Source organism: Muntiacus reevesi, chromosome 1 (assembly GCF_963930625.1).
Source record: "Muntiacus reevesi chromosome 1, mMunRee1.1, whole genome shotgun sequence".
Lineage (NCBI taxonomy): Eukaryota > Metazoa > Chordata > Mammalia > Artiodactyla > Cervidae > Muntiacus > Muntiacus reevesi.
The window spans coordinates 81,354,689-81,375,548 of record NC_089249.1 but is presented as its reverse complement, the minus strand read 5'-3'; the positions used below and the strand labels follow the sequence as shown (position 1 = coordinate 81,375,548).

The following is a 20,860-nucleotide window of genomic DNA, read 5'->3' as shown; positions in this document are numbered from 1 at the left end:
TTAGGGCTCCGATATTCTGGGGAGGCCCCTTTGGCTGTAAATACTTTAGAAAAACTAAACATGAGCAAAAGAGAGACAAATTGATAAAATTTAAAAGACCTCTTCTTATACAGTGTCCTCCCAATTCATAGGCTTCACAGGTTGCACAATGGTAAAGAATCCACCTGCCAGTGCAGAAGATGCAGGAGACAAGGGTTCTATCCCTGGGTTGGGAAGATCCCCTTGAGGAGGGCATAGCAACCCAGTCCAGTATTCTTGCCTGGTGAATCCCATGGACAGAGAAGCCTCTCAGGCTACCGTCCATAGAATAGCAAGAGTTGGACACAACTGAGTGGCTGAGCCCATGCACACACACTCCCAGTTAGCAGACAAACTGACCTTCCAAACAAAGCATATCTCAGGGGTCAGACTGAGCTCAGAAGGAAATAAGTAAGCTCAACTGAACGACAAAGTTCTTAAATCTAAGACTGAAATGTGTGGCAGGGTGTCCAGGGAGCACCTGGTGTGAGTTAGTGTCCCTGATCCTCAGAACCATCTAAAAAGGTAGGAGGTATTACTATCCCCCTATTTTGAGTAATGAAACTGAGGGACAGAGCATAAAGTAACTTACCCAGTCCATAGAGGCAGTCAACTGCCGAGGTGGGTGATGAGCTCGAACAGGCCCGCTGTAGGGTGTGCACTGTAATGGTGAGACGAATTTCTGGCAATCACAGGTTGCTGACCTCTCCAGGACAGGTCTCACAGTAATAGGTTAATGCCCTTGCTTCTGTGGCATAACCATTTTGCATTATGACACAGCACAAAGCATTAAGCCCATAGTTGCTTCATGATCTGAATTAGGTCTAAGAAAACTGCTAGCCAACAATGTCAGAATGCTTAAATTACTTCAATGCCTAAAAAAAGTGATTCCATTTAATCCCCAGTTGGCATTTGAATTTAGGTTCAACCAGATCTCTTAGCTGAGCATTAAATGAATGTGGTCATTGCCTCCCTTTTTATCTTCTCAAATAATGGCTCTGGACCCAAAGCTAGTAGCCCTGTCTTGAGTTCAAGCAATTCAAGAAGTGAGAGGGGTGTTCTGGCAAATGAGAACTTTACTTCAGGGCATTAGGTTGTCATGGGTGTCCCCGATGGCCCTCTGTTGGTAGGATAGGTTCTGTGGGTTGTGTTTCCAGTCATGGCGGTGGAGTTGTGCTGATCCATCCCCAGCAGAAGCCCCCTCGGGATGTGGGCTGGGTTTGTAAGATGCCTGGTCAAATTGGGTGGAATCCTTGGGTGTGGAGCAGTAATGATGCCAAGCATAAGGAGGAATTTAGGTTGATTAGCAGCAAACAGAACTTTCTCCATGCATCTGTGAGTGGAACATGTCCATCCTACCAGCTGGGTCTCTACTCTACCACTTCCTCAGTTTTTGCTTGTTTATCAGCTAACTGACAAATTAGAAATCTATCCTGTTTTAGTCTTCAAAGCCTTGAAATAATTTAACTTTAGTTGGCAAAAGAAATCAACAAATAACACAGCCAGAAGACGCATGAGGATCTTCCTTTCACCTGTGGTAATCAGATGTAGTGGTTATGAGGGTGGGTCCTTAGCTCAGACTTCAGAGTTTGAATCCTTGCTCTGTAATTTACCTGTTGTGTAACCTTCATCTCCGAGTGTCTCAGATTTTGCATCTGTAAAACAGGAATAAAAATAAGTGATGCTGTGAGGATTAGGACGCCTCATAGTAAAACCTCAGTAACTATCATTATCTCTATTTCCCATCTTCCTCAGGTAGTTCGGTGTTATGTGTGGCTAATGTCACAGGAGAGACATACATTTTGTTAACAGAATTTAAAAGTTATTACCTATTTATTTTTGGTAACAAAAAATTAATTGTGTTGTTTTGGGTCTCCTTTTCATTTTGCTTCTTGCACTGCTATGGTGACAGCTCTCTTGTACCACATGGCCTCTTCCTGTGATTATTATTTCAAATCTATAACTAGTCAAACAGATACCAAAAAAAAAAAAAAAAAGGCAGTAGTATTCAGTCTAACCACACCCGAGTGAGGGCAGATGTTTGGCTGTTGCCATGGTGATGCAGAATATTTTGTAAAACACTTGGCCTGGGGGGCAGGTGATGAGTCATTCTTGGGGCTGGGTGGGGAGGGCAACTGCTTTCAATTAAAACCACGCCAGCCAGACCAATAGTTGAATTGAGAGACTCCCCTGTTTCCTGCAGTAAATCAGAGACATCTCAGGTCTGGGGATTTGGTTGTACACGTGGTTCATTTGTCGTGTGAATGTTTTCTTCTATTTTCTTCCTCTGGATAGATGGAACTATTGATACTCTTTTGCCTTTCTGCATATATCAAGGAACAGCAAACTTAGTTTTGATAAAAATATGGTCTGTTTTCCCATGTAGTCCTGACACAACTAAACCTAGAATTGTGAGTTGCTTCTCTCATTTCCTGCCTCTCCACACATACTCATTGTCCATAAGTAAGGCATGCTGAAATATGTTATTCAGCATTTTCTTCTCAGTAGGAGTAAGGCACATGGGAGGAGATTTTTCAGACAGAAGTGTTTGAACAACTACAGGCATTGTAATTTCAGGATGGAAAATCAGTACCAGATATGACTCGTCTGAAATTTACTAGCTGGCTGAAGTCAGTAAATCAGCAGCCAGAAATCTGAGAAGCAGAATGCCATGCTAGCCCCTGATAAGAATGTGCCATGGATCTCAATTGCCATGGGTTCGTTTAAATTAATACTGCTCAATTGTCATTGACCATCCATAGCCTATTGGGCAGGAGCAGAATTTACACATGCCCTCTGGGTCTTACTCAGCTGTCATCATGCCCAAGGCACCATGCTAGGCCAGAAGCAGAGATACAAATGCTCTGAAACACAGCTGTTACCTTCTAAGAGTTTCTAATCTAGGCAAGAAAAGACAGGGGAAAAAAATAGCAGGAAAAGTTATCTAGCAATAATATGAGGTGCAAGGTAATATAAAATGAATAGTATCAGCAATGGTGGCACATGTGTGGAAGAGAGAGGAATCACCCTGGACCGTGGTGAAGGCAGGTGGGATCTGAGATGAGACTTGATGGGTGGGTAAAGAACAGGGAGAGTGCAATAAAGAAAGATAAAGAAGAGTAACATGCAGAGGTCGGGTCCCAGCACTGGAACTTGGTCTAGGAAGGGGTGTTTCCACCAGCCTGGTGGCTCAGACAGTGAAGACTCTACCTGCAATGTGGCTGACCTGGGTTCAATCCCTTGGTCATGAAGATCCACTGGAGAAGGAAATGGCAACCCACTCCAGTATTCTTGTCTGGAAAATCCCATGGACAGAGAAACCTGGCTGGCTACAGTGCATGGGGTCACACAGAGTCAGACATGACTGAGCAGCTAACACTAAAGGAGGGTCAAAAACTGAGTACAAGGCAAGGCACTGGTGTGGGTGCTGTTAGCCTATGATGGTGGTGGTGGTGGGGGGGGTGGTCAGTGGCACAGAGTCTAAAGACTACAGAGTCAAACAAAACCAAGAGAGCCGTGTGGGATCCAAAGGAGGCTATTTAAAAATGTGTGAGTTACGGCCTTGCTGAAGAGTTGACAGAATTTGCCAACTTAAGCAATAAAGTGCAAAAGTTTACAACATAATTCTATTAGGTTCAAAAGATATGATGAATTGGCATTATATTATAGTGACTTGAGAGCCAAATGAAAGGTCTCATTAATAGAAAAAAAATTAAAAGTAAAATATACTAAATCTACAAAGTCAGTTTTATACTATTTGCTGCTGCTACTGCTAAGTCACTTCAGTTGTGTCCAACTCTGTGTGACCCCATAGACGGCAGCCCACCAGGCTCTGCTGTCCCTGGGACTCTCCAGGCAAGAACTCTGGAGTGGGTTGCCATCTTAAGGGCATTTAATTAATTTGTGAAAGCACATCTTAAAAATGATTGTTGAATTTTGTTTGATTAATATCTAAAATATCAAGGTTTATACTAGAAATACTAGGCTTTAAAATTTAACTTTGATAAACCAAATGTTAATCTTAAAAATCAAAGCGTCTGCTAATAATCTCTTTCTGTGTACAAGCGCCACTTTGGTGGACACCAACAACCTGATCTTGGCATGGGCCAAGTTTCAGTAGCAGACCTTCTGGGGAGGAGGACGAGGGCTGGCTACAGGCCTAGCACAGTGTGGGGAGGTCCTCTGTTGGCCATAGGTGACCAGGAGAGGGCTGTCGGCCCCTGGGACTGAGGTTCGAGGACGGTGTTTAATTCCGAGAGACGTGGAGAGGAATAAGATACAGTGACAGCATAGGATCCCAGGCTGGAAATGGAGTCAGCTGTCAAACATTCCAGGTGGCAGAAAGCCTTCTCTCACAAGGTAAATGAGCACGAGGAAAAAGAGAACTTCTTTTAGAGAAGAACATGTGAAATCCAATTAAGCATTTTGCTTTTGCTTTGTATCTAGCGAAACCCTGTGTAACCAGGAATAACACTGGTTCTGGTCTCTTTCTTACATTGGACATTAATTATCATTCATCTGGACCTTTTAGTAGAATTCAGTGTGCACTGAGATGGGGCCAAAATTCAGAGGCCTGATGTAAAGCACGTTAGAACAGGAGAGCTTTTAAAAAATAATACTGATTTAGACCCTGCTGCTGACCAATTGAATCAGAATCCCCTGGGTGGGGACCTGGCATCCCTGTTTTTTCCTAAAAGCTCTCTCATGATTTTATGCACATCCAGGGCTGATTCTTTGAATCACCAGTGTGATGGAAATCGTGATCCAAACTGAAAGCCAAAAAACTGGTTTCAGAGTCCCAGGTCTGAAGTAGCTCATCGGGTATTCCCCCAAGGAAATCATTTTAACTGGGCATCTGTTTACTTCACTAAGTAGGATTGTCCCCTAACTAGTTCCAACATTCTGTGATTCACTGAGGAGAAACTGCCTTCTTTATTAGCTCAGATACTGATCAGTCCACAACCTGGTGGCCCACTCATTCGGGAGGAATTTCACACAGGAAAGAAGATGTGAGCACTCACTCCAGAGGCAGGCAGGGCTGGTCAGGCAAACAGATGAGAAAAGAAGCAAATAATAGCAACAACAAAAGCCGACTCACTTCCCTTGGCTTGCCTGAATCCTTGTTTCTAAAAGTGAACTGGGACAGGCAAAGAATAATTAGATCTCAGGTGGTGGCTTATGTCTTGAATTCATTTTTTATTGTTGCTGTAACCAATTACCACAAACTTAGCAGTTTAAACACCACAGATGCATTATCTTATGGTTCTCTAGAAGTCTGACATGTTCTCATGGGGCTAAAATCCTGGTGTCCACAGGCTGCGTTCCTTTCTAGAGTCACTAAGGGGGGACTTGTTTCCTTCCTCATTTGGATTGTTGACAGAATTTAGTTCCTTGCTGTTGTAGGACTGTGATCCCTGAATCCTTGTTGACTGTCAGCTGAGGGCTGTTCCAGACACCTCTCCGTTCAAAGCCAGGAATGGTAGGCTGAGTCTCCCTTACCCTTCCGATCTCTCCTTCCCTTTCTTCTCTCTAACACAGCCAAGAAGATTTCTCACTTCTAAGGACTACTGTGATAGAATGAAGCCCACCCAGATAATCCAGGATAATTTCCCTATTTTAAGATCCTTAACCATAATCACATCTTTAAGGTCTCTTTTTCTGTGTGAAGTGACATATTCATAGGTTGCAAGCACTGGAATGAGGACATGGGGTTGGGGAGTGTGTGAGGAACAAGGCATTATTCTGCCCGCACTCTGCCTCCAGGTGAAGATTTTTTTAAAAAGATAAGAAACAGGAGTGGGAGTTTGTGGTACAGGGTAGTTCTAAAGTTTATTTTCAGAATAACTGCATACTGATCCTGGAGGGGATGAAAATGTTTATCTGATCTAAATGATTTCCCAGAGTAGGTAGAAGGGAATCCCAGACTCTGAGAGTGAAAGGTCGTTGTCTTTCTTTTGATGCTGAAACTGAAGCTCCAGTACTTTGGCCACCTGATGCAAAGAGTTGACTAATTGGAAAAGACCCTGAAGCTGGGAAAGACTGAAGGTGAAAGGAGAAGGTGGTGGGTGGCAGAGGATGAGATGGTTAGATAGCATCACTGATTCAATGGACATGAATTTGAACAAATTCGGGAAGATAGTGAAGGACAGAGGAGCCTGGCATGCTGCAGTTCAAGGGGTCATAAAGAGTAGGATACGATTTAGTGACTGAAGAGCAAGAACAAAATAAGAAAATAACATGTCTAATTCTATTAGTGTATATTCTTTGAGAGTAAGCAATAAAGGCTGAAAACACCCTCCCTTCTGGGCAGAGCTTTTCATCACTGTCCCATGGATTCTCTGCTTCTCTAGAATCCTTTCTATTTTTAAAAATTTATTTATTTTAATTAGAGGCTAATTACTTTACAATATTGTAGTGGTTTTTGCCATACATTGACATGAATCAGCCATGGGTGTACATGTGTTCCCTATCCTGAGCCCCCCTCCCACCTCCCTCCCCATCCCATCCCTCAGGGTCATCTCAGTGCACCAGCCCTGAGCACTTATCTCATGCACTGAACCTGGACTGGCGATCTGTTTCACATATGATAATATTCATGTGTCAGTGCTATTCTCTCAAATCATCCCACCCTCGCCTTCTCTCACAGGGTCCAAAAGACTGTTCTATACATCTGTGTCTCTTTTGCTGTCTTGCATATAGGGTTATTGCTACCATCTTTCTGAATTCCATATATATGCGTTAGTATACTGTATTGGTTAGAATCCTTTTTAGAAGGAAGGTCTGACCCTGTTGGTTATGCTTAATTTGCCTCCAGTTCATCTTCTTAAGCACTAACAACATAAAGAAATGGAATTTGGAGCATTGACAAAAGTGAATGAAAGAAGCTCTAAAAAAGATGAAAATAATTTCTATTTTTCAGATCCTCCATGTACTTAAAAACTGAACTCCAGGTTACAAGGCTTTGAACTCTTATTTACAGATGGCGAAGACGTATTTGTTCGGTAAGCATTTATTGGGTGCCCACTGTACGAGACACAACCAGTCCAAAGATCTCTGGAAGGAAGAAGCAGGGTGTTGTTCTAATCAAAACAGGCATGGAGCCAATTCCGTGTTCTTGGCAAAGGGCTGGTCTTGTTGACTTGGAGTGTGTGCAACTCACACAATTGTTTAACGGCAGAGAGGAATCTGACTCTCCTTGGAGTTATGTCCCTTAATTATATAGTAATTAATTAATTGTTCAAAGATGGTTTCCACTTTATAGCAAGAAGAAAAAAGATACTATATTTTGCCTTTTTCTTGGCTTTCTTGGAACATTTTTTTTTTTTTTTTTCTGGCACACTCTGGCAGGGAAAGGAAACAGGTTTGTTTTGAAGAGGATGGAAATATTGCATTCCAGTGGCTTTCCACTCTGGTGGTTGATACTGATAAGTGGAATTTGGAAAATGTTGCTGGAAAACAGTAATTTATCCTGATCTTCCATTAAAATATTGTGCATGACTTTCTCTGCTTTAACTTAACAGTGTCTTTGATTTGAAATATTTCAGTTCTGCATATTGAAGTGTGCCACAGTGGGAAGAGCACAGATGAGAGAGCCCAGTTGGCCTAGATTCAAACCCAGCCCTGCCACTCCTGGGTTATATCTTATTTTGTAGGTCACTTAGCTTCTCTAAAGTTTTGATTTCCACATGGGGGAAGTGAGATAATATCCACTTGTATCAGCCAGAGTTCTTAGTTTATAACAACAGAAACCAGCTACATATTTAATTGCACAGTTAAGCCCATAGGGATTTATTAAAACGGTATTGGATAACTCGTGAAATCTAGAGAAAAGAAAATCCATAGGAACAGGGGAGGCCAGGCAGGGGCCAGGACTTCAGGGGAAGTATGTTACAGAACTGGTCCAGTGGGGACAGCAGTGTCCAGACACTGACGCTGCTGACAGTGGATGTTAGCTGGCACCTCTCAGGATTGCTGCCCTCCTGCCCTGCCACTGATTCAGTGGATTCTCTGCAGTCTCTAACTAGTGTCACTAACTTCCAAATCAATGCTTGGGGCAAGGCATGTCTGCTTGGAGAACTTAGGTGGTCTGCTACTCTTAGCAGTGACGGAATCTGAGAAATCAAGTGTGTAATGTTTCAGTGTCAGTAGTGTGAGGTGGCTCTGCCCATTCAGCCAAACTCCCAAGAGTGGAGAATTTCCAAATACAGGAAGAGGATCCAGATGCCACATGACCCAAAAAACAAACAAACAAACAAACAAAAAACCCCACAAAAACCCCACAAACACCACCCCCCTGAAACAACAACAACAACAACAAAACAACCAAAAATCTCAAAAAACAAAATCCCCAAAATATTTCCGACTGGAGTCCATCCTTTTGGTAGCCCAACAGTGACCTACCTCCTTTTCCCTATATTTATATTCCAAAAGAAAAATTTCTCCTATTCAGCTGAATGCAGCTATAGTTTGTATAATTTAAAATGCTCTCACTTCTTCCCTAAGGGAAGTCTCATCTGTGAAAAGTTTCATGCAGAAGTCTCACCTGCTTGTCTCCACATTCAAGCTCTCTAGGTGGTGTCCATCCCTTCTTCAGGTCTGGCAAGATCCCATCTCAATGTTCCTTAATGTTATAGGCTGAGTTGTAAAGTTAATCATTAACAGCATATCCTAAGTAAGAGAGAGAAAGAGAAAATTAATTTAAATATGTATTTACATACATATATATATATATCATTGTAAGAAAGAAACACTGAATAAATGCTATATTCCACATGCTGCATCAGGTCACAAGGCCAAAGTAAATATTTGACTTCGACATTCCCCTATTCCACATCCTCTTATCTTGGCAAACTGATGTTCTTTTTTTTTTTTTTTTTAATTTTTGGCTACATGGTATGTGGAATCTTAGTTCCCTGACCAGGGATCGAATCCATGCCCCATGCAGTGCAAGTACAGAGTTTTAACTGCTGGACTACCAGGGAAGTCCCCTGATGTTCTTCAAACAGTGGTGGTGTGACCCAGACCTCCACTCCTGGTGATTCAAGCCCTCGGCAATCCTATCTGTATCTTTTCATTCTGATCATTGGACATCATGGCAGTACTAGGAGTTATCCCCAAGCATCTCCTGGATCCAGCAGTCCCCTTTCCAGCCTCATTATGTAGCAGCATCCCTACTTCCTCCTAATATTCAGGGTCAACCATCTCTAAGAACTGAATAACAGGCACAAAGCCTGTTTCACCAGTGGCATCAGAGTCTGACCTTGTAGTTGGCACTTCAGCACATGTGTTCAGTGTGGGACAGTGTGGTTTGATTGTAGGAGATGAACTGGCTTCTCCTTGCATGGTGCCTCACTCAAATGACAGAATCATCAGGATAGGCTGCAACAAGTCTGACTGGACAAAGAGGGAGTGGCAGCTTTGGTTGATGATTCAGTGAGTGAGTTTTTTGAGTGCTCTGAGATGACCAAATGATACCATATTTCCCAATTCCAGTACAGTATACCTTGGAGATATTGTAGGTTCAGTTTCAGACCACCACAATAAAGCAGATATCACAATAAATTGAGTCACACAAATTTTTTGGTTTTTCAGTACATGTAAAAGTTTTATTTACCCTATATTGTAATGTATGCAATAGCATTATGTCTAAAAAGACTTAATTATATATATATATATCTTAAATATATATCTTAATTAAAAATGCTTCATTGCTAAAAAATTTTAACTATCCTCTAATAATGCAGGTTGCCACAAACCTTCAATTTGTAAAAAAAAAAAAAATATATATATATATATATATATATATATATATATATATAAAATATCTGTGAAGTGTAATAAGGCAAAGTGCAATAGAATGAGGTATGCCTGTACTTAGGGTTAAATTCTTTATGCACAGTACCCTGAATATCACACAAAAGGTCTTGCAAGGCCATGAATTAAACATATAATCTGGTGACCCACAGAATCAAACTTTGTGTGTCTTTTTACTGTCTCAGTGTTGGGGCAGTAAGAGATACAAGTTTTATTTTTAAAAACATTTTTAAATGGTGGTAAAAAACGCGAGAGCTTTATTTTTCAAGTTTTATAGTTTTGGATATCAGTGTATGTCATGTGGGTAAGATGTAAGAATTTGTGCTTATTACTGTCTTCGTTCTGTCCAGTGACATAAGAAGAAACCACTCTTTTATGCAGTCCTTGGAATGGAATTCCCCATACTGCTCATGTTGGTCGATGATTGTTTTGGCTGTCATATTATCCATTCATTGGTTCTATATTCCATGTGACCACACAAATCATTTAATTAGCAGAGATTCTTCATTGTTGCTGTTTCTCTGGGTCACTAGCTTCTGACTCAGGACTGGATCACTCCATCTGATAGGTGGTACATGTGTGTGTGCCAAGTCACTTCAGTCGTGTCTGGTTCACTGTGACCCTATGGACTGTAGGCTGCCAGGCTCCTCTGTCCATGGAATTCTCCAGACAAGAATACTGGAGTGGGTTGCTGTGCCCTCCTCCAGGGGATCTTCCTGACCCAGGGATCAAACCCGTGTCTCTTACATCTCCTGTATTGGTGACACAGGTCTCATACTAACTTCCTAGTTGTAAGGGAGTCTTAGAAAGTGAGTACCTGGCTTTCCATCATTTTAGAGGAAGTCAAGCTGCCTCCAGCAAGACTCCTAAGATAGAGAATTCCTCAAACATTTGCAAGTTTAGGTGCTGGGCAGCCTAAAACCTGTCTGGGATTTACTGGAATTCCTTGTGAGGTTGTTAGGGAGATTAAAAAAGATAGTAAATATAAACAAAGTAGACTATGTCCAGTCTCAACAGTTTCCTGTGGATGAAGATGGATTCAAAGTTTGTTTAAATTTTAAATGTTTTAAATAATAAGAACCAGATGAAAATAGGTGAGGTGGTTTTATTAAAGAACTTTTTATGGAAAAGATGAACATTGTTGGCCGTCTGGTATTCACAGGTTCTAGTAGCTCAGGTAGTAAAGCATCCGCCTGCAATGCAGGAGACCTGGTTTATCCCTGGGTCAGGAAGATCCTCTAGAGAAGGAAATGGCAACCCACTTCAGTATTCTGGCCTGAAGAATTTCATGGACAGAGGACCCTGGCGGGCTACAGTCCATGGGGTTGCAAAGAGTTGGATGTTACTAAGCAATTAACACACGGGGAGACTGAAAAAATATAATATAAAACACCTAACATCTCAATCAATGTATATATTGTATATACTGTATATACACAATGTATATATTACATCCTAATCAATGTTATTTCCTAGCATCTCCCTGGTGAATAAAATTAACCGGACTGAGCCATGTAGGATGGGACTGTGAATATATAGTTAGACTCAAGCATTGAAACTATGATGCATGATTTATATCAAAGTTTGCTAGGCAGGTTAGGAGAGGTTATATTAAGTCATTGTCTTCTGATATGTAGAGCACTTCTATTTTTGGTATAAATATTGACATTTTAATTGAGGAAATGTGTGAATATAGTAGTCCCTCAGCATCCATGGGGGGATTGGTTCCAGGACCCTCAGTGAGACCAAAATTTGAGGATGTTCAGGTCTCTGGTATAAAATGGCCTAGTGCAGTTGGCCCTCCTTATCCGAAGATGTGGAACCTGTGAATACCAGATGGCCAACTATATTCATTTTTTCCATAAAAAGTTCTTTAATAAAACCACCTCACCTATTTTCATCTGGTTCTAATTATTAAAAAAAATAAAAAAGCTAAACAAACTTTGAATCCATCTTCATCCACAGAAAGCTGTTGAGACTGGACATAGATTTTCTATTGGGCTGATGTCTCATTGGACAGGAACCCCCTCCTGCTTGCTGTTCCATCTCGGTGTCTGAGTTTGTTTTGCATGTTTGGTTTAAATTTATAGCGAAAATGAGAAAATATTGTTTTGACTTCCCAGTTGAATCTGAAATCAGAATGAAATTGTTCATGCAGTTAGTCCACAAGCTTCATTGAAATTAGAGGCCCCAGAGGCATAGTTATGGGCTTGGAAATAATATCTTCATCTGTTGGCTTCTATAAGCAGCAAAAGAATGTCATCCCTCAAGATTCACTCTGCATGACTTGTGATTCCTTCACATGTGTATACATGCATTAACACATTTGTCAAACATTTTATGGAGCTCCTGATACATATTGGATATTTTGTAGGCTCTGAAAACACATGAAAAGACTTGGGCCCTGAAGTTAAGAAGTTCACAGTCTAGTAGGTAGGATAGATGTTTAAAGCAAGTAGTTGTAGTGTAGTGATGGTTAATGTATGTGCCAAGAAAAGTGATGGCTCAAAGGAAAAAATGGTTAACTATAGTTGGGGTGGGGTGGGGAATGTGGATTCACAGAGGAAGAATCTTGAAGAGTAACATAAGTGTGCTCTGGGACAAGGGGATAGGGCATTTCAGATGGACGCACAAGCATGAAGGCACGAAGTTGCCTGGTGCTTTGGGGGAACTGCAGGTAGTTTGGAGCCTTTCATGAGAGAAGGAGTGGCAGGGGACAAGACTGGAGGAGTAGGCTGAAGCCAGTCCCTGGTGGGCCTTTGATGTCATGCTGAGGAAGGTGCACTTCATCCTAAAAGTACTTCAGAGCCATTGGTGTGATTTAAATGGGGTAGGTGTGAATTTAGAGCAACTACTCTGAAAGGACACTGTATGATCAATGGAAAGTGGAGGTGGGGGTAGAACAGCGTGAAACTAGAAACAGGGAAATCTACAAGAGTAGAGAATGTTGTGAGTCCTTGTGAGAGAAGCTAGCGATGTCCATCTTTGACTCTGTCTCCGTTTAATACGAAGAAGGTGCTGTCGCTACAGTTCAGTTTCCTGTGGCAGAGGCAGCTAGGTGACCACCAAAGGTCTGTGTTTCTCTCCCATGGCCTAGGACAGTTGTTGGAGAGCAGGTTCCCAGCCAGGAGCTACATTAGCAAGTCTCTAAGCTTGTATCTTGGTTGGAACATGTGACTGGTACTTGCAGAGGAATGTAAGTGGAAGGGAATGTGCTTACCTCAGGGCAAAGGCAGTTAAATATCAGATGTGAGCTCCTTCATACTCTCTGTCTTCCCTCTTCCCTCCTCCCCCTTGCTGACTGAAGTCACTGAGTCACCACTTGAAGGAGAGCTGCCAGGCCTGAGTGGACTTTATTTTGCTGTTTGACGCTGCAGTTAACCTATTCTGATACAGCCTGTTTGATCTGTTGTAAATTACAGAAATTCATTATTGGATCTTAAGGGCCTGCTGCTAACTTATTAAGGCTCACTGTAAATCAGTTTATGAATTATAAATTATCTTGACAGTGATGCTATCCATAGATCTACATAATTTGTGTCATATTTATTGAAAGCTGTCTCCATGACTTCTGGAGTTGGAGGTTGGTCCATCCTGTGTTCCTCAGAGTGACTCAGATGACAATCAGGAGGAAGTTGAACTACAGCATCTTGTGCTCCTTTTCTGAACTGTGTTCTGACAGTTTGGCTACGTTACCCTGTAACTTGTTTTGAGCACTGTTTCAAATTCTTTCCATTTCCATGGATATTTTTTGGCAACTGTCATGTGCTGGGCCCAATCATAAAGTTTTGTTTTGGACTTAGAACTGTGGTAGTTTGTTCTGATGCAATAAAGAACAAGTACCCCTGAAATTTAGTGAGTTCTGGTGGAAGCAGAAAAACTAAGGAAACTTACAAAATCATATAATAAATGCTATATTTGGGAAGCATAGGATGACTTGAGAGCAGATAGAAGGAACACAAAGCATGAACTTGGAAACTCAGGAAGGCGTCCTAGAGTAAGTGATATTTAAGCAGATATTTCAGGGTTGAGTAGTAAGTTAGTCAGATGAAGAGTAGAAGATAGAGTGTTCTAGGAGAAGAATGAACATGTAAAGGCCTAGAAGAGTGACAGCATGAAGTGAACTGAAAGAAGTTCTCTGCATCTTGAGAACACCGTGCAGATTGGGAAGTGGTAAAGGCTAATGTTGGAAATGGAAGCAGGGCCCTGATGATGAAGGGAATTTTAGATCATGTAAGGGCACTATCTTAGGTTGGATAGTTCCCAAAAGCTGGAACTGGGGCAAGGGTTTGGGTGGAAGTAGTTTATTTGGAAAGTGGTTCCAAAAAGCATGGTGAAGCAATGGGGAAGTAAAACAAAGAAGGAAGAAAGCCTATAAAGGTTGTGTTAACCTGCAGGGTACTGCTCTGGGCAGTTGACGCTCATGGCCGCTGGAGCCCCCTGAGAGGCCATGTAGGGCATGCCCCTTAGCTGTCACAGTGATGTGATGTGAGGAAGAAGGGCCATTCACCCAGCACTCTTGTCCTTTGTGGGCTGGAGGTTGTCCCTGAGGACCTGCCCTAGCTTCTCTGAGAATGTCCTCAGGCAGTCCGAGAGACATAAAATCATTGCCTGTTTGGGAGTGGCTTGTCGGCGATATCCGGGGTGAGCCAATGGGTTGTGAGCAGGGCACTCACAGCATCTCCTAACTGTCTAAACTTTGCCCCAAGAACAAATGAAATCTATTGCAGGGTTTTAGTAATGCACTTAAAACACTTATTTATCTGGCTGTGCCAGGTCGTAGTTGCAGCATGTGGGATCGAATTCCCTGACAAGGGCTCAAACCTAGGCCCCTTGCCTTGGGAACGCGGAGTCTTAGCCATTGGACCACCAGAGAAGTGCCAGGAATGCATTTTAGAAAGCTCACTTTAGCTTAATGGAGAGGGTTGATTGGCGTGTTACAAAACTGAAGTAGATGAGTTAAGAGTTCCTTTAATAAAAATTTTCTTCCTGCTTCAGTAAGCCCAAGTGAATCTTATTGTTTGAACCAAGGACTTAGTAAAAGATCAGATTTTTAAATATGTGGTGTGGGTTAGGGTAGGGAAAATGATGATTATAGATTTTTAAAAAAAATTTGGAATTCCCCCAGTGGTTAGGACTCTGCTTTCACTGCCAAGGGCCTGGGTTCAATCCTTGGTCTGGGAACTAAGACCCCACAAGCCACATGATATGGCAAAAAAAAACTTAGACTTTATTTTTTAAAGCAGTTTTAGGTTCAGAACAAAATTGAGTAGAAAGTACAGAGTTTTCCCATATAACCCCTGCCTCCATCCACACACAGCCTCCTCCTCCCTTTATTAACACTCCTACCAGAGTGGTAAATTTGTTACCCTGATGAGCCTACATTGAGGCATCATTACCCCCAGAGTCCATAGTTTACATTAAAATTCATTGTTGGAGTACATTCTATAGGTTTGGGAAAATTTATAATGACATGTATTTACCATGATAGTGTCTTGCAGTCTAGTTTCACCGCCCTTTGTGACCATCTGTTCATCCCTCCTTACCCGTTGGCCTCTAGCAACCATGGATCTTTTACAGCCCTTTCTAGATACAGTTGGAATCATCCTGTATGTATCCTTTTCAGACTGGCTTCTTTTACTTATATACATTTGTTTCCTCTGTGTCTTTAGCTTGATAGCTTTAAAACAAAAGCTAAATAGTATTTCATTGTTTAGATAAACCATAGTTTATTTATCCATTCACCTGCATCTTGGTTGCTTCCAGGTTTTGTGAGTTATGAATAAAGCTGCTATTAACATCCATGTGCAGATTTTTGTGTGGACATTAGTCTTTTCAACATCTCTGGGTCAATACCAAAGGGCATTGTATGTTAAAAGTGCTTAGTTTGGTAAGAAACCTCCAAACTGTCTTCCAGGGTAGCTGTCCCATTTTGTATTCCTATGGCAATGAATGAGAATTCCAGGTGTTCTATATGCTTGTCAGCATTTGATGCTATCATAGTGTTCTGGATTTTGGCCATTCTAGTGCATGTGTAGTGGTATCTCACTGTTTTTGTTTTTTTAACTGTTTATTTTATATTGGAGTAGAGCTGATTGACAATGTTGTGTTACTTTCAGCTGTACGGCAAAGTGATTCAGTTATACATATACACGTATTTATTCTTTTCCAAACTCTTTCCCCATTTAGGTTGTTACATAATATTGAGCAGAGTTCCCTGTATTATACAGTAGGTCATTGTTGGTTATCCATTTTAAGTATGGTAGTGTGTACATGTCAATCCCACACTCCCTCATTATCACTTCCTTCCACTCTTCCCCACTGGTAACCGTTAAGTTTGTTCTCTATAAGTCTGTTTATGTTTTGTAAGTTTATTTGTAACATTTCTTTTTAGATTCCACTTATAAGGTATGTTACATGATATTCCTCTTTGTCTGACTTCATTCAGGTATGACAGTTTCTAGGTTTGTCCATGTTTCTGCAAATCACATTATTTCAATTTTTTAAATGGCTGACTAATATCTCATTGTTCTTTTAATTTTCATTTCCCCAATGACACATAATGTGGAGCATCTTATTATATGCTTATTTGCCATCTATAGATATTCTTTAGAGAGATATCTACTGAAGTCTTTAGCCCATTTTTTAATGGGCTACATGTGTTTCCTTACTGTTGAATTTAAGAGTTCTCTGAATATTTTGAATAAAAGTTCTTTATATGTCCTTAAAAAGCTTTTTTTTTTGCTAGCCCTTTTATAAGGAAATAATTTTCTTTTGTGATGGAATACAGAAATGTACAGACATACAAGGTTGTTCAATCTATTTTGGGGCAGGGGAGGGGCGAGGGTAAGGTAAGTAGATGCTTATATGCTGCAACCCTGAGGCAAATGAAAAGATTCTTCATGGCAGTAGGAAAACTGTGGTACCATACAATGTGGGACAGACATTAAGAACAAATGTCCTCTCCTAAATGAAGTGAGTCAGAAAGAGAAAGACAAATACCATATGATATTACTTATATATGGAATCTAAAATATGACATGGGTTAACATATCTACAAAACAGAAATAGATTTCTTTCATCAAAACTTTATGGTTTTCCTCATATAGATCTTTTTTAAAAAATTAATTTTTTATTTTTGGCTCTGCTGGGTCTTTGTTGCTGTGCAAGTTTTCCTCTGCTTGTGGCAAGTGAGGGATAGTCTGTAGTTGTGTGTGGGCTTCTCACTGTAGTAGCTTTTGTTATGGAGCATGGGTTTTATAGCACAGGCCCTCAGTAGCTGTGGCACACGGGCTTAGCTGTTCTGCGGCATGTGGGATCTTCCCAGACCAGGATCAAACTCATGTCTCCTGTGCTGGCAGACAGATCTTTACTACTGAGCCACCAGGGAAGCCCCTCATATAGAACTTTTACATATTTTGTTAGGTTTATATCTAAGTATTTAATTATGGGAGGGTGCTATTGTAAGTGGTATTATATTTTTAATTTCAACTTCCACTTGTTCATTGCTTGTATTTGTTATTCAGTTGCTCAGTCGTGTCCAACTCTTTACAAACCCATAGACTGCAGCATTCCAGGCTTCCCTGTCCTTCGCCATCTCCCAGAGCTTGCTCAGATTCATGTCCATTGAGTTGATGATGCCATCCAACCATCTCAGCCTCTGTCACCTCCTTCTCCTCCTGCCTTCAGTCTTTCCCAGCATCAGGTTCTTTTCTAATGGGTTGGCTCTTCGCATCAGGTGGCCAAAATTTTGGAGCTTCAGCTTCAGCATCAGTCCTTCCAATGAATATTCAGGACTAATTTCCTCTAGGATTTACTGCTTTGATCTCCTTGCAGTCCAAGGAACTCTCAAAAGTCTTCTCAAACACCACAGTTCAAAAGCATCAATTCTTCACAGCTCAGCCTTATTTATGGTCCAACTCTCACATCCATACATGACTGCTGGAAAAACCAACCGCTTTGACTATATGGACTTTTGTTGGCAAAGTAATGTTTCTTCTTTTTAATATGCTGTCTAGGTTGGTCATACCTTTCTTCCAAGGAGCAAGTGTCTTTTAATTTCATGGCTGCAGTCACCATCTGCAGTGATTTTGGAGCCCCCAAAAATAAAGTCTCTCACTGTTTCCTTTGTTTCCCCATCATGATGGAACTGGATGCCATGATCTTCGTTTTTTTGAATGTTGAGTTTTAAGCCAGCTTTTTCACTCTTCTTTTTCACCTTCATCAATAGGCTCTTTAGTTCCTCTTTGCTTTCTGCCATAGGAGTGGTGTCATCTGCATATCTGAGGTTATTGATATTTCTCCTGGCAATCTTGATTCCAGCTTGTGTTTCATTCAGCCTGGCATTTCACATGATATACTCTGCATATAAGTTAAATAAGCAGGGTGACAATATACAGCCTTGACGTAATCCTTTTCCAATTTTGAACTAGTCCATTGTTCCATGTCCAGTTCTAATTGTTGCTTCTTGACCTGCATACAAGTTTCTCAGGAGGCAGGTAAGGTGGTCTGGTATTCCTAGCTCTTTAAGAATTTTCCACAGTTTGCTGTGATCCACACAGTCAAAAGCTTTAGAGTAGTCAAGGAAGCAGAAATAGATGTTTTTCTGGAATTATCTTGCTTTTTCTATGATCCAGTGAATGCTGGCAATTTCATCTCTGATTCCCCTGCCTTTTCTAAATCCAGCTTGAACATCTGGAAGTTCTCAGTTCATGTACTGTTGAAGCCTAACTTGGGAAATTTTGAGCATTACCTTGCTAGTGTATGAGCTAAGTGCAATTGTGAGGTGGTTTGAACATTTTTTGGCATTGCCTTTCTTTGGGATTGGTATGAAAATTGACCTTTCTCAGTCCTGTGGCCACTGCTAAGTTTTATAAACTTGCTGGCATATTGAGTGTAGCACGTTCACACCATCATCTTTTAAGATTTGAAATAGCTGAACTAGAATTCCATCACCTCCACTAGTTTTGTTTGCAGTGATGCTTCTTAAGGCCCACTTCACATTCCAGGATGTCTGGCTCTAGGTGAGTGATCACACCATTGTGATTATCTGGGTCAATATCTTTTTTGTGTAGTTCTTCTATGTATTCTTGCCACCTCTTCTTGATATCTTCTGCTTCTGTTAGGTCCATACCATTGCTGGCATATGGGAAAACAATTGACTTTTTTATATTAACCTTGTATCCTGCAACCTTGCTATAATCACTTATTAACTCTAGGAGATTTTTTTTTTTGTCAGTTCTTTTGGATTTTCTACATAGATGATTATGTCATCTACAAACAAAAACAATTTTATTTCTTCCTTTCCAATCTGTATATCTTTTATTTACTTTTCTCGGCTTATTGCATTAGCTAGGACTTCCAATATGATGTTGAAAAGCAGTGGTGATAGGGGACATTTTTACTTTATTCTTGATCTCTGTGGGAAAGCTCCATGTTTCTCATCATTAAGCATATTAGGTATACGGTTTTTTGGTTGGTGTTCTTTGTCAAGTTGAGAAAATTCCCCTCTATTCCTAGTTTATTGATAGTTTTTGCTATGAATAGGTGCTAGATTTTTATCAAATGCTTTTTCTGTATGTATTGATATGATCAGTGATTTTATTTCTCTTTAACCTGATTTGGTAGATTACATTACTTATTTTTTGAGTGCTGAATCAACCTTGCCTCTCTGGGATAGATCTGCCTTGGTCATTGTATATAATTCTTTTTAGACATTGTTAAGTTTGATTTGCTAATATAGTTGGCCCTCGAACAGTATGAGGCTTAAGGGCACCAACCATCCCCGCAGTCAAAAATCTATGTTTAACTTTATACAGTCAGCTCTCTGTATCTGTAGTTCCACATCTATGGATTCAGTTGACTGTGGATCATGTAGTACCGTAGCATATATTTATTAGAAAAAAAATCCAGGCCTAAGTGGACCTGTGCAGTTTAAACCTGTGTTGTTCAACAGTCAGCTATATTTTATTGAAGATTTTTGAATCTGTGTTCATGAGATATATTGGTCTGTAGTTTGTTTTCTTGTAATGCTTTTGTCTGGTCTTCATATTAGGGTAATGCTGGCCTCCTGAAATGAGTTAGGAAGTATTCCCACTGCTTCTATATTCTGAATTGGTGATTTCCTTACGTATATGATAGGATTCACCACTGAAACATCTGGGTCTAGTGCTTTTAGATTGTCTGGTTCTGATTCTTGTTCTGTCTTTTCACACTGTATTTTTTGGTTTTTAGTTTGTCTTATAATTTCTTCCTGATGCCCAGATATGATGTACTAGGTAAAAGGAAATAAGCCTTTAGTAATGTAGGCTTCCCTGGTGGCTCAGATGGTAAAGAATCTGCCTGCAATGCAAGAGACCTGGGTTGGATCCCTGGGTTGGGAAGATCTCCTGGAGAAGGGAATGGCTACCTGCTCCAGTATTCTTGCCTGGAGAATCCCATGGACAGAGGAGCCTGGGGTCTACAGTCCATGGGGTCGCAAAAAGTTGGACATGACTGAGTGACTATCACTTTTATTTTCAGTGTAGTGGTAAGGTGGGGGTGGGGGGGGAGGGGAAGCATTCTGTAGTCCTGATTAGTCTCAGTCTTTTAGTGAGCCTGTGATCCTAAACTGTGAACTCTACACATACTTCTCCGTTCCTTCTTACCTCCCTTTAGGTGGGACAGGGTGGCTATAGTAGGCTAAAGTTTAGCATTTCCTTCTCTTAACTGTGGAAGGCTAGAGTCAGCTAGAGATGGGTATTTCCCTTCCCTCAGGTCAGTTAGGCTCTGATAAAACCCAGAAAACTCTGGTTTAATAGTTTTTTCTGAGGACAGACCTTGTTAAGAAAAACAGAATACTCTGGAATATTTCATAATGGTTCTGTTTCTCTTCCCCCTGCTGGAAGCATTTTGGGAGTTTTCTCCAACATTCATGGTGAGAACCTGGTGGAACTTCAGGAGGTAAACTTTTTAGAAGTGTTGGGGCCTCCCAGTGCCTGGGCCTCCTTGGAGTTTTTGTCTCTCAGCCTTGCCCACATTGAGCCTCCAG

General features: G+C 41.0%; 1 long non-coding RNA gene across 2 annotated transcripts in view; it reads left to right on the top strand.

Annotated features, from left to right (window-relative positions):
- LOC136145577 (uncharacterized) overlaps nt 1-20,860 on the top strand; it is an 85,480-nt gene that overhangs the window by 40,099 nt on the left and 24,521 nt on the right. For both annotated transcript variants that reach the window (XR_010658808.1, XR_010658809.1), the window contains exon 2: nt 6,938-7,019. This is a non-coding gene — a long non-coding RNA (uncharacterized lncRNA). The remainder of the gene's footprint in view (nt 1-6,937; nt 7,020-20,860) is intronic.